This window comes from Podarcis tiliguerta (genome assembly GCF_965153285.1).
Source record: "Podarcis tiliguerta genome assembly, chromosome: Z".
Taxonomy (NCBI): domain Eukaryota; kingdom Metazoa; phylum Chordata; class Lepidosauria; order Squamata; family Lacertidae; genus Podarcis; species Podarcis tiliguerta.
The window spans coordinates 30,816,525-30,830,070 of NC_139553.1; the positions used below are offsets into that span (position 1 = coordinate 30,816,525).

A 13,546-nucleotide genomic window follows, 5' to 3' on the forward strand; every position below is an offset into this window, starting at 1 on the left:
CTCCTGCCAACCTAGCAGCTTGAAAGCATACTAGCATGAGTAGATAAATAGGTACCACTGTAGCAGGAAGGTAAACAGCATTTCCGTGCATTCTGGTTTCCATCACTGTCCTCTGTGCACCAGGAGTGGTTTAGTCATGCTGGCCACATGACCCGGAAAGCTGTCTGTGGACAAACGCTGGCTTCCTCAGCCTGAAAGCGGAGATGAGCGTTGCAACCCCATAGTCGCCTTTAACTGGGCTTTACCTTCCAGGAGTCTTTCACCTTTTTTTTTACTGTATGGAAATTCTATGGCAAGCATAGGCAAACTTGGCCCTCCAGATGTTTTGAGACTACAGTTCCCATCATCCCTGACCACTGGTCCTGTTAGCTAAGGATGATGGGAGTTGTAGTCCCAAAACATCTGGAGGGCCAAGTTTGCCTATGCCTGTTGTATGGCGTTGCAGTGCTATGTGGCCACTGCAATGGCATCAAAGTTGGCCAATGTCATCATGGTCCCATGCTCACCCAACAGCGCGGTCAACTGCACATAACATAGGTGCAAAAGCTAGCATACACAACCCCTCTGTCAACCCATCCTTAGAAACTCTACCCCTACTCACCAAACCCAACATTGCACACTACTTTCCCCTGTAGGGAAAGCACCTATCAGCACGATGCAACAGTGGGAATTCCAGGACGTCACACTGCACAGTCACCCTGCCTTCACACATTGAGAATAAGCACATTCCCAGAAACCGCTCACAGTCTCTCCTCTCAAAGCTGGCATCAGAGGTTAGCATTGTAGGACAACAGCTGCCAAGGCCCATGCCCATAGGGTTGCCATATTTTGAAGAGCATAAAAGAGGACACTACGACGACTCTCATTTTAAATACCTCTACAGAGCCTAGGACTTGCCGATCAGAAGGTTGGCGGTTTGAATCCCTGTGATGGGGTGAGCTCCCGTTGCTCGGTCCCAGCTCCTGCAAACCTAGCAGTTCGAAAGCACGTCAAAGTGCAAGTAGATAAATAGGTACTGCTCTGGCGGAAAGGTAAACAGTGTTTCCGTGCACTGCTCTGGTTCACCAGAAGCGGCTTAGTCATGCTGGCCACATGACCCGGAAGCTGTACGCTGGCTCCCTCGGCCAATAAAGCGAGATGAGAGCCGCAACCCCAGAGTTGGCCACGACTGGACCTAATGGTCAGGGGTCCCTTTACCTTTACTATATGTAGGCTATATGTGGGAACGTTTATATAATTTAGCAGAGTTTAAATGATCCCCTGTTTGAGTTTATGCAGTGACAAGCAGGTTGCTAAGTCATTTGAGTCCTATCAATAATTATACCTTCCTGGTTGATAATCCCTTTCTGTCCCTCTTAAAGAAAACACACATGAATCATATTAACATAAACTACTTTGCTATCAGATTCATTCAGGTTTACACAGTTGTTCCTGAAGGCAGGCTTAGGTTACATAACAGACAAACTATATACTAGATAGAAGTGAGTCATGAGAAGACTGCATCCGAGCAGTTACCAGTTAATAGTCCTTGCAGCAATGACCGACTGACCAACCAACCAACCGATCAACTGACAAAACTGCCTGCCACCTAGAGGCAGTTAGTCCTCTCGGAATGTTGGACTTGACTGACAGCTTTGTATCCCACACTATAGAAGCTGTGATATATTGCTGAGGGGGTCAGGAGAAGAGAAGAGAAGAGGAAAACAAGTCTTCAACCATCAGTTATGTCTATGTCTCATCCAGAAAGTATAGCCAGAGACATTTTGGCAAATTTGAAAAATCTACCTGGGCAGAAATTTTACTCCTGAAAAAGGAGGACATGTGGCAACCCTACATACGCAAGCAAAGGTTCCTACTGTTGATATCCTGTTCCTCCCCTCCTTAGAATAATAGAATTGTGGAATTGGAAGGGACCACGAGGGTTATCTAGTCTAAACCCCAGCAATGCAGCAATCTTTTTGCCCAACGTGGGGCTTGAACTCACAACTCTGATTAAGTGTCACGTGATCTACCAATTGAGTTATCCTTGCTGCTGCCACCTATTCACGTATCCTATCCAAGCAGTGTGTGAAAATAGCAACATGAACAAGGAGATTGCAGGTGGGTTTTGTGTGTGTGTGTGGGTTTTTTTAATATATCCTTAAGCAAAAGATGCATTTATTTTAAAGCTTCTATACCCTAACTTCCCCCCACCCCAAAATGAAGTAATGGCTGTTTATTGTTATGCAAACTTCATACAAGAATATAGATACATCTCCATCTGCCCAACATAAAATAGCCACCACAGTAGAACAGCTTTAATATACCATGGTGACAACTCAGTGACGTACCCTCCAAAATTCCTCGGATGAGGGTCAGGACATTCTATTCTGCATCAGTATCCCAAATATTATCTAGATTCTGACATTAATTAATTTATTGGGTTTAGGGGAGTCTAACCCCAGTACATTCATAACAATTGTTTGGATGATGATGCTACCTTGGCATCCTTAAGTAATCTGAAATTCAAGGACTGCCAACTTGGTCTAACAGCTAATTGTGGGGGGTAACAAAAACAGGAAGCGCTATGCATCACAATGTGTTTGAATGTTTCTTTATATTTTAGATTTCCTTATTTCAAATCTGCATCACTGAGCATTTATTGTTTTTTTTATTTTTAAAAAATGGTTATCTGCATTCCTGTTCTATATTCATATATTTCCTTTCCCTCCCTTTGCCTGAAATAAGACATCTTCCCTTTCTCACACATCCTTAGGTTAGGCTGGTTCCGCTATTAAATTGTTTACTGTTAGAGACAATATATAAAAATAAAAAAGGAACTTTCGGCACAAGCAATATGGATGTTTTGCAGGTTAAGAATGAGATATGTTATTATCAGTGCTATTTTTCTATAAGAAAAAAAAAAGAGGTTCTGGAACTCTCCATTAACTTGTTCTCTTAGATTGGCAATGGAACCTGAGAAGTGCCAGAACTGAGTTCTGGTGAGTTCTGGCTGAAAAAAAATTAATCCCTGGTTATTATTATTATTTAACTTGCAGTTTTACTTTCCCATAACTCCCTGGTGCTTCTATTCTGCAGATCACCCAGAAATACTGTATATCTTGATCTATCTTCTACCACCAGTGTACCTTCTTCCGCTGTCAACCAAAACTGCAGAACAGAACTACATTAAACCTTACACATTCCTGGTTTTTCTTGTTACTCATTTTAGACTAATTGATTTTGAACTTGGCCTACATATATTGTTTCCTACTCACCATTCCCTGAATGGCGGCAGTTTCCAGGGACAACAGTACTTCAAATTTGGTTTCTTTTTCAGGAGAGCACTGGAGAGTTATAGTGTTTTGAAATATTTGCTGGTTTACAAAAAGAACAGAGGTGAAGGCAAGCAACATTTCATTCATGGCAGCAGATCCACTACCAGCAGATTATTTTTCTTATCATTCTGGTTTGTAGTCACAGGCATTACTATTCTGCCAGAATGGCTAACAGTGCAATCCTGTACATGTGTACTCAAATTGTTTTCATTTGGGCTTACTCCCAGGTAAGCCTACATATAATTACAGGTTGAATTGTATTTTATTCTCTTGGCCCACACCACACTTCATTAATGTTTACTTCTCAAGAAAAAATACATTTTTTAAAGATTTTGAGGGATAATTATCTTATAGCTCAGTGATTCCCAAACTCCCACCACCACCAAATGAAAATTACTGTGAGTCTTTGCAGACCACTCAATGATTTTTTGACCTGTAGTAGCCATTGTAATGTACTGTACTAGGTGCTGCATTAATTTAATTGTATTGTCATTGCTTCTTTTATTCCATGCATTGTATCTTATTATATTACAATTTGAATTATATTTTTTTATTTAATGTTTTATTTAAGCATATTTACAAACAGACAGACAGGCAAACAAACAGACAGACAGACAGACAGACAAACAGACAGACAGACAATAAATTACAAACACTTTACTCTAAAAATCAAAGAGAGTAAAAGGAAAGGGTAAGAAATGAAAAAGGATGAAGTACCGCACCCATTTGACTCCCCTCTATCAGCACTCGTCATCTTTGAGTCATTTAAGTTCTTATTTACATTGCAATTGAATTTTATTTTTTTAACCCAATATGAATATTAAATGCAGACACGCCACGGACCACCTGGATGAAACTTGTGGACCACTGATGGTCCACAGACCACAGATTGGAAGCCCCTATTATGGATAATTATATATTCCATTATTTAACAAAGTCTAAATCAAGGTATGCTTTGCAGCAATAATCAGTTTTTAACAAAGGCTATGTCCTTTGATGAGGGACGCAGGTGGTGCTGTGGGTTAAACCACAGAGCCTAGGACTTGCCGATTAGTAGGTTGGTGGTTCGAATCCCTGTAATGGGGTGAGCTCCCATTGCTTGGTCCCTGCTCCTGCCAACCTAGCAGTTCGAAAGCACGTCAAAGTGCAAGTGGATAAATAGGTACCGCTCCGGCGAGAAGGTAAACGGTGTTTCCGTGCGCTGTTCTGGTTCGCCAGAAGCGGCTTAGTCATGCTGGCCACATGACCTGGAAGCTGTACGCCGGCTCCCTCGGCCAATAAAGCGAGATGAGCGCCGCAACCCCAGAGTCAGTCACACCTGGACCTAATGGTCAGGGGTCCCTTTACCTTGGCTTATGTCCTTTGATAAATGCACATTCAACCATGAAACGCAACTTGTGGCCTTGGGATGGTTAAAACCCCCCGAAGTGTGCCATAATAACTCACAGAGTTGTGAAGGATGTGTGGTGGCTGCTGGATGCTTGAGGACTAGTGAATGTTTCACTCACAATCAGATACATGGAGATCTTGTTCACATGCTAAGAGGATGTGGACCAAGAGATGGCTTTAGAAGAGGACTGAGCAATAAAGATAAGACTGAGGACAAGGCTATCAGTGACTATTGCTCTGCTTCCACAGATGGTGTCAGTAATGCTTCTAAATTCCAGTTGCTGGGAAGTGCAGAAGGGGAGAGTACTCTTGAGTCCAGCTCCTGCTTGCTGTTCATCCCACGGACATCTGGACATCCACTGTGTAAACAGAATGCTGGACAGAATAGGTGGACCATTGGCCTTATCCAGCTCGCCTTATGTTTCTTATGTTTTTGTGCTCTTAAGAGTCAGGTCAGAAGAACAGAGTGCATGGATTGCAATCCAAACACTGAACAATATGTTTAGGGAAATCATGAAAACACAACAGAACAGTTCAGCAGGGCACTGCTGCTGATAATAATCAAGTTGGAATTGGAGTAAACTTTCCATGTGTCCCCTTTTCAGGGACACCACAACCTTATGAGGTTGGTCGTTGCATTCAGTTACACCATCTCAAAACACTTACCGTATTTTTTGCTCTATAAGACTCACTTTTTCCCTCCTAAAAACTAAGGGGAGATGTGTGTGCGTCTTATGGAGCGAATGCAGGCTGTGCAGCTATCCCAGAAGCCAGAACAGCAAGAGGGATTGCTGCTTTCACTGTGCAGCGATTCCTCTTGCTGTTCTGGCTTCTGAGATTCAGAATTTTTTTTCTTGTTTTCCTCCTCCAAAAACTAGGTGCGTCTTGTGGTCTGGTGCATCTTATAGAGCGAAAAATATGGTAAAAACAATCCTGTTTAGTTCAGGAAGCCCCATCATTTCATAGTGATAATAGTGAAGATGACAGTGATTGCAGGGGGACAGGGACCCAAACATGTTAAACTTCAATCATTCATGTCACAGACAATAACCCTGTGGGCAGATGACAACTTGATTAATTTGTGAAAATAAACAATCAAGAAACATATGGAGATGACTTCAGCAGTATGGAAGGTACCATAGTTTTCCGTCTATAGGATGCCCCCCATGTATAAGATGCCCCCTATTTTGGGGGACTCTGATTTAAGAAAATAGGGGGAGATGGCACAGAGTTGTTGACTTTTTTTGCAGAGGATTGCCCAGGGTTTTTTTTAGGGGGGATTGCCAAAAATCGCTCACCCACAACTGGCAATCACGCACGTCACCAAAGAACTGCAGGAGCCAATCATCTGCACTATTGACACAGAGACAGCCAATCGCAAACAGCCCTTCACACAGCCACCAATCACCCGCCCTGTCGCCGCAGAAAATCTCCTGCTCGCAGATGCAACAAATCACCCAACCCTGTTCCCCCCACCCCACACTCCCATGTATAAGATGAGGGAAAAATTTAAAGCTAATTTTTAAAGAAAAAACACAGAAAAATGCGGTACATTAGATTCCTGTGTAATAATAATAATAATAATAATAATAATAATTTTTATTTATACCCCGCCCTCTCCAGCCAGAGCTGGGCTCAGGGCAGCTAACAACACCAATAAAATCACAGTAAAAACATAATAGGGGAAAAAAAACCAATTTAAAATACAGGTTAAAATGCAATTTAAAATACAGCCTCATTTTAAAATAGCCAATAAATCAAGACCATAAGAGGAGGGAAACATAAGGGTCAGACTGTAAAAGTAAAGGTAAAGGTACCCCTGCCCATACGGGCCAGTCTTGACAGACTCTAGGGTTGTGCGCTCATCTCACTCTATAGGCCAGGAGCCAGCGCTGTCCGCAGACACTTCCGGGTCATGTGGCCAGCGTAACAAGCTGCATCTGGCGAGCCAGCGCAGCACATGGAACGCCGTTTACGTTCCTGCTATAAAGTGGTCCCTATTTATCTACTTGCACCTGGGGGTGCTTTCAAACTGCTAGGTTGGCAGGCGCTGGGACCGAACAACGGGAGCGCATCCCACCGCGGGGATTCGAACCGCCGACCATGCGATCGGCAAGTCCTAGGCGCTGAGGTTTTACTCACAGCGCCACCCGCGTCCCAGGTCAGACTGAGTCCAAACCAAAGGCCAGGCGGAACAGCTCTATCTTGCAGGCCCTGCAGAAAGATGTTAAGTCCTGCAGGGCCCTAGTCTTTTGTGACAGAGCGTTCCAAAAGGCCCTGGCCCTAGTTGAGACCAATCTAACCACCTTGCAACTTGGGACCTCCAAAATGTTGTCATTTGTGGACCTTAAGGTCCTCTGTGGGGCATACGAGAGAGACTGTTGAACTTCTGTTAGGCTAGGCATAAGCAATAACATTAGTTTCTGCTACTGTAACTCAGTGGAACAGTAAAGATATGGCTTTGCAGACTGGGAAATATAAATGGTCCATTGGATAGCGCCTGGGATGAAAACATATGGCAAACTACATCCCTGCTCCCAGATAAGCATGCATAGAATCGCCTATTTCTGTGTTCACTTTGTAGCAGGACCGTGGTCTGAGGGCAGTGGTGATGGGCAGGGAGGGGGAATGAATTAGGTCTGATTCACATTTGGTATAGAACTATCTGATTGACACTTTCCAAAAAAAAAAGTGAACCAAAACACAGCCATCCTTTGAAATTCACTCTTATTCAAATTATGAGATTCAGTTCTCCAACCAAAGCTGAGTATAAAAGTGTTTTAGTATGGAAAGGTGTGCACAGAAATGCATTTATTACTGAAAATACTATTAGGAAGGCCTTGTATTAGATAAAAGCTGCTTGCAAAAACATGCGGATTTGTTTTAAAAAAGTCTATTAAAATGTTTTAAAATGCACTGTAAAAATGTTGGTGAATTTTTATGAGGACTGAAAAATAATAATCATTGACTGCTGTGGAAATCTGATGAGCTGAGTTTTGGTAGGGAATATAAGCAATTGACACTGACAGATTCATCTGTCCCAAATGGTCTGGGGAGGGCGTTAGTGATAGAAATGGTACTGGGTGATGCAAAAGAAATGGCCTGCAATAATAAGATGGTGGTCCATTTTCTCCTATTCCTTGTGAACAACTTGTCTGCTTCTCAACATTTCTTGCAGCTGAGGACTCAGCTGTTCACAGGAATGGCTACTGAGACTTTCCCCATAATCATATCCAGAAATGCAACAGCTCGGGGACTTGCGTGGCTCAAATCAGGCAGGAGGAGGTTGGCAGTGATGATGTCAGCAGATGCATATTTTTAACCTGTGCTCAAGTGAACAGGAAACGGCCTAGAGGAAAGACATCAAAGCTCTGACAATGCAGATCCTGCCTGGTTTTTCCCAGAACAACTATAACAAAACAAAACACACACCGAAGAAGAAAAATCCCGCTTAAGCTGCCCGTTCTTTGGAAAAATGTGAATCGGAAACAGGAAGCTCCAGCTAAATAAAGAACGTGCTCTGTTCCCTTTTCTCCCACCAGGCACTGTGCAGGGAATTAAGAAGGAGGCATCAGTTCCTTGAGAGGGAGGCTAGAGTCACTGCTCACCTGCATTGTTATAGCTGGCTCAGAGGCCTTCGGATCTCAGCCAACACTCCCCAGTTGGAAAGGAATGTGATTGCATCAAAATTGACTGCTTTTCCTGAAGATGATATTAGATCTAATCTTGCTAGCGCTGAAAACAAAAATCAGTGTTGTATTACATAGATGTTGAACTGTGAAGCACGTTGGTAGGGCTGGGGAAGAAATTAGATTCAGTTTGCATTGAAAGACAATTAGGCAAACATAACTAATTTGAACGTTCTGAAACAGTAAATGAACCAGAACACAGCTATCATTTGAAATTTGCACTTCTATGAATTTTGTAATACAGTTCTCCAGCTAAGTAATACATATAAAAATGCTCACAGGAGGGTAAGGCATGAATAAAAAAAGAGCACATATTAGTGAAAATAACATGCCAAAAATGTGTTGTGTCATGGGAAACTACTTGTAAAAAAAATGTGTATATTAGGGGATACGGCATGCAAATATGTGTTAGAAGGAATTCACACAAAAATGCTGGTGACTTTTCACAAGGACTTTTAAAAACAAACAAACAAACAAACACCAACCAATTCACTAACTGATGTGGGAATGGGGAGAACTGAATCTAAAATTGGAAAAAGTAGAAACACTGAGAAACTGAAATTGACCGATTTGTCCATTCCTATTTATTAGGCATCTTCTTGCTGCCCTCTCCAGTGGTGCCTGGTGCCTATTTGGACTTGTAGGGCAGAAAGCAGGGAGGCCAAGACTATGCAGAGCCAGAGCCAACCCCAGAAGGAGATTGTTTGCATCGCAGAGAACTGGGAGTTGCAGAGAGACAGAGAACAGTGGTTGAATGTTTGCAAATGCAGTAATTCCCCCAAGCTGAATTTTCAGAATTTTCAACTGTGAAAGTTCAAAATAGAGAAATTCATAGTCGAGGAAGATTTGTGGCAGGCTGTTGTTGAACTGTGCCCAGATGCTAATTCGAACTATGGGATAACAGAAGATTGCAACATGCCAAACAGGTTTGAGATGCGCTCTGCCCTTTACCTCAGCATTCCACTTTGAATTCATAGTTGTTCCTCTTGAGGACAGTGCATTCAATTAAGCTGAAACAGGATGCAGATATGCAAACTAACCCGAATGCCATCCTAGAAATGGTTCAGCAATTGAGAGAAGTCAGTGAGGATATTAAGGACAACCACATGATGGCTATCACATTATGCAGTTAACCCCAGTCCTTTGTGTCACTGATAAATATCCCTGGAGACAGTGATATCTAAAAGCTTGTTGTTGCAACAGACGGTGCAAAGGCAAGAAACACATGGCACCAGCTTGCACAACTGGCACCACAAAATAGGATGCAGACAGCAGATGCAGGGGCATTGCAGCCCATTCTGCCACTTGAGGCAAAATGGGAAGTGCCCCCTGCCCAGCTGCTCCACTGCTACTGCTGTCAACTACCAGCAGCTTCATCATACCTGAGGCTGCCATTGCCACCTGCACCATGTGCCCCATCTGCCCTGTTGCCTCCAACAACAGTGGTGAATCTGCACAGGCATCAGTGCCAATTTGAGGTGAAATCTCAACCAAAATGATGGAGGTGGTGGTGCAGGCAGGGCGCCACAGAGGTGCCACCTTGGGAACTTCCGCAGCCTGAAGCATTGGCCTCACCCTGCCAGATTCAATCAAGCAACTTCAATGCAACCAAGATATGTCAATGGACTGCCACCAGAAATGTTAAGCTAGCATAAGAGAGGTGAGCTATCTCCCTTGGCAATTGACAAGTCACTTGAAGATCCCATCAAGGACCTTGAGAAGAAGAGGCCTTAAGAAGATATGACTCTCTTTATCAGGAAAAGTTAGTTTTCCATCAGTTGTCCTTAGCAACGGAAAGGGCTATAAGATACCTGCTTCCCCATGGCTTGTGCTTCATGCTTTCACCTAGCAAATAAAACCTGTTAAAGTGCACAATTGATATTTCTTTCATTGCCAGCCTGAATCCAAAAGAATCCCTTGGCAGGACAGTAGCATCTGATGAGGGCCTCCCTCTGGGTTGAAATTGCACCATTGCCCAGAGAGGGGGAGAGGCAAATTGAAGCTCTTGCTATTTCTCCTTCTTCTTGCCATAGCCTTCTCACTTTGAGAAGATGAGAGAACAGGCAGCAGAAGCATGAGAAAGGAGCCACAGGGCTAAGGCATGTGGGCCCCCTCTATTAGGACATGGGCATCAATAGGTGCCCAAGAAATTCAACTGCTAATGCTGACCATGATTTCATTGCTGCAAGATGAACTGAGTTAAAGATTCCCATCCCCCTATGGCTTACCAGAACATCTTCATGAATGGTCTTTTTTCACACGCACATGATAAGTGAATGAAAATGAAAGCATTATGAAACAACAAAACAAGTGAATGGACGTCTTAAAGGTACCAGCAGCATCTGGCAATGCAACAGTACATGCTGGGAAAGGTGACTATCACCACTGGGATACAGCCCAGGATATGTGTATGAGAGTATGTAAAAAGAGTCTGTCTGTCTATACCAGCCATTGCCAGCCCACCAAATTCTTCCCTTTATAGCACTGGCTGGGCTGCATTTGGTTCCTGATGCAGCATATTGCACACAGACCAGAGGAGGGTTAAGTGCAGAGAAGTACAATGCATTCCCCTGTTGTTCAAGCTTTGCTTTTTCACTTAGTGCTGCGCAAGAATATGCCAGGAATGCATTGGGGCTTCCTGTTTGCTTCCACTGTTGATAAGGTCAGATCAGCCCGAGGCCCTTGCAGCTTTTACGATGCTATGTCCCAGCGCCTAACCTTAGTGATTCTCTGTACTTCCTGGGACCTCACTACTTAAAGCATTCTTTAAAGTGAGGGCAGTTTTACCTTGCCCCTTAAATCATATAGGAGTTGCTGAAACAAATTTTAAGAGAGAGGGAGGGAGACGGTAGTGTTCCTCTCTTCATCTAATGACTTCAGGGTAGTAAGATGAAAGCTTTGAAAGGGCTAACAATTCAATTCACAGGTGAACTTTCTCTGAATTTTGCAATCTGGTTCTCCAGGGAAATAATGTGTACATAAATGCAAATATTGTACTAAAGCATACATCTAAATGCATATAGTAATTAAAATGCCATCCAAAATGCATTATATCAAGGGGAAACGCTTCAGAAATGCTGTGCGTATTAGGCAAAATCACAGAAGCAAATAGCATATTAGCAAAAATGTATACTAACATACTGACAAATTCTCATGAAGAGCATTTTTAAATAACAATTAAAAAAAGATTGGAATCTGAAAGGGCTAATGGGTCTCGGAAATGGCTCTAGGCTCCCCTTTTCCCTTGTTAGTTTGACAATGAACTTGGAACTAAGGAGGATTCCTGGCTCCAAAATTATTGCTTTGTCTTTTTTCCTGCATTCCTCCCCAAAAACAAAATGAAAATAGAGCAAAGGGAGAGGTCAAAAATCCAGTCCACCTAATTGGGAGATTGTTGGGGGAACTACAGGATCTAAATATTATTGTTATTATTATTATTAGGAATTATAACAAAGCTGTTTTCCTTGTGTTGCCATTTAACTGAAAAATGCTATCACCCACCAAGGTCCTGCACAAATTCCTCTTTAAGCTACTATGGACATTATGCATGATGGTTGCTTAAAAAGAAGTAAGGTGCAGCACTGGGGAAGAGCCATAGCTCTATGGCAGAGCATTGTGTTTTGTGTGCAGATTCAACTCCCAGCATCTCCAAATAAGGCTGGGGGAGCCTGTCCAAAACCCTGGAGATCTGCTGCTTGTTAGGGTAAACAATATTGAGCTAGGAAGACTCAAGCCCTATGCGCACAATACATTTTTAAAGCAATATCATTTTGCTCCAAACAGTAATGGTTCCCCCTGAAGAATCCTGGGAACTGTAGTTTGTTAAGATGGCTGGAAGTTGTGAGGAGACCTCTATTCCCCTCACAGAGCTACAATTCTCAGTGGTTTCATACCCCTCCAGTGTCTCTCCCTGCCCCAGAATCGGTAAAGGCATTACAGCTTCTGACTTGAAATTGGGGAATCCCAATTTAAAGGCTTTGTTCTCCCCACACACAGCACCACTCTGGCGGTGAGTGAGTGAGAGAGCAGCAGCAGATCATGACGGTCACATGGCGCCTGAGGCTCACTTGCCATCCCTGTGATAGGCTGGGCTCTTTGAGGTAGCTGCTTTGGATCAGATCCTCACGGATCCTGCCTCTCTGCCCCACATGGCTGCCTCTGAGCTCTGTGGTATGGTGATGTCTTTTGCAAAGGCACCACTAGGGGCTGAAGGCAGAGAGACAGAAGGAGCATGGCCACGGGCGTTAAAGGGGCATGGTGTAGGTTGGAGTCAGCAGCAGTGGTGGGTGAGTCTTGAGCAGCTAGTAAAATAGTTCAGAGGATGTGTGGGAAGGGAAAAGAGGGCTGGTACCCAGTGCTAGGGTCCTGCCCGGTAACATGTGAAGTAATGAAGAGGTGGCAGTAGCGCCTCTGAGTATGTATAGTGTGTGTGCACCGCCCCTCCCCACTTTCCCCCCAGCCAGAAACACCTTGCATTCCTCATGTGAGTTCTGTGGTTTAACGTCTAATCTCTCTTCCTAATGAAATCTAGATATTGTTGCTCTGCGGAGGAAATTGGGGTGGGTGGGTGTGTCTCCTCATAGCTCTTAGCACCCTTAATAACCTATAATAGTCCCAAGGATTATTTGAGGGAAGCAGTGGTATGAAACTGCTTCAAATGTATAGCAAAGGTGGGACCTCAGCGTAAGGCAGTTTTCTTTGCTGTTATGTAACTTAATGTGCTGTTGCTGATTTAAGGAAGTGGCTCATTATTATTATTTTTTTAAAAAAGTTTGTTGCTACTGTTGAATACACAAGTAATTTGGCTTCCAGAGAAATCTTACACAAGTTTACTGGGAGGAAAGTCCTATGCTGATCAATCCCCATGGGGCAGAGCTTCCTTACATACATGTTGAAGATTTCATTGCCATGACAGACACTATTCATCATAGACAATAAAACAGACATAGAACCATCGGATTTGTGAAAAGATAATAGACTTTTTTGGTTGACTGTGAGAAAGTCACCAGCTTCTCTATTCATTACTTGCAATCCCCACTTGGAAATGTGGTAGCCAGTCTAACCTAGCAAAGAAGGTACATTTCTGAAGCTGGAAAGGATAGTATTTTGGAGGCTAGGCAAAGAAGATCCTAACTAAAGATGAACTGAAGT

General features: G+C 43.2%; 1 long non-coding RNA gene across 1 annotated transcript; it reads left to right on the forward strand.

Annotated features, from left to right (window-relative positions):
• The first annotated feature begins 1,114 nt into the window (after positions 1-1,114).
• Positions 1,115-4,461, forward strand: LOC310669864. The gene is made up of 3 exons (XR_014507434.1): positions 1,115-1,219; positions 1,653-2,100; positions 3,079-4,461. It is a non-coding gene; the product is annotated as an uncharacterized lncRNA (long non-coding RNA).
• Positions 4,462-13,546: the final 9,085 nt, after the last annotated feature.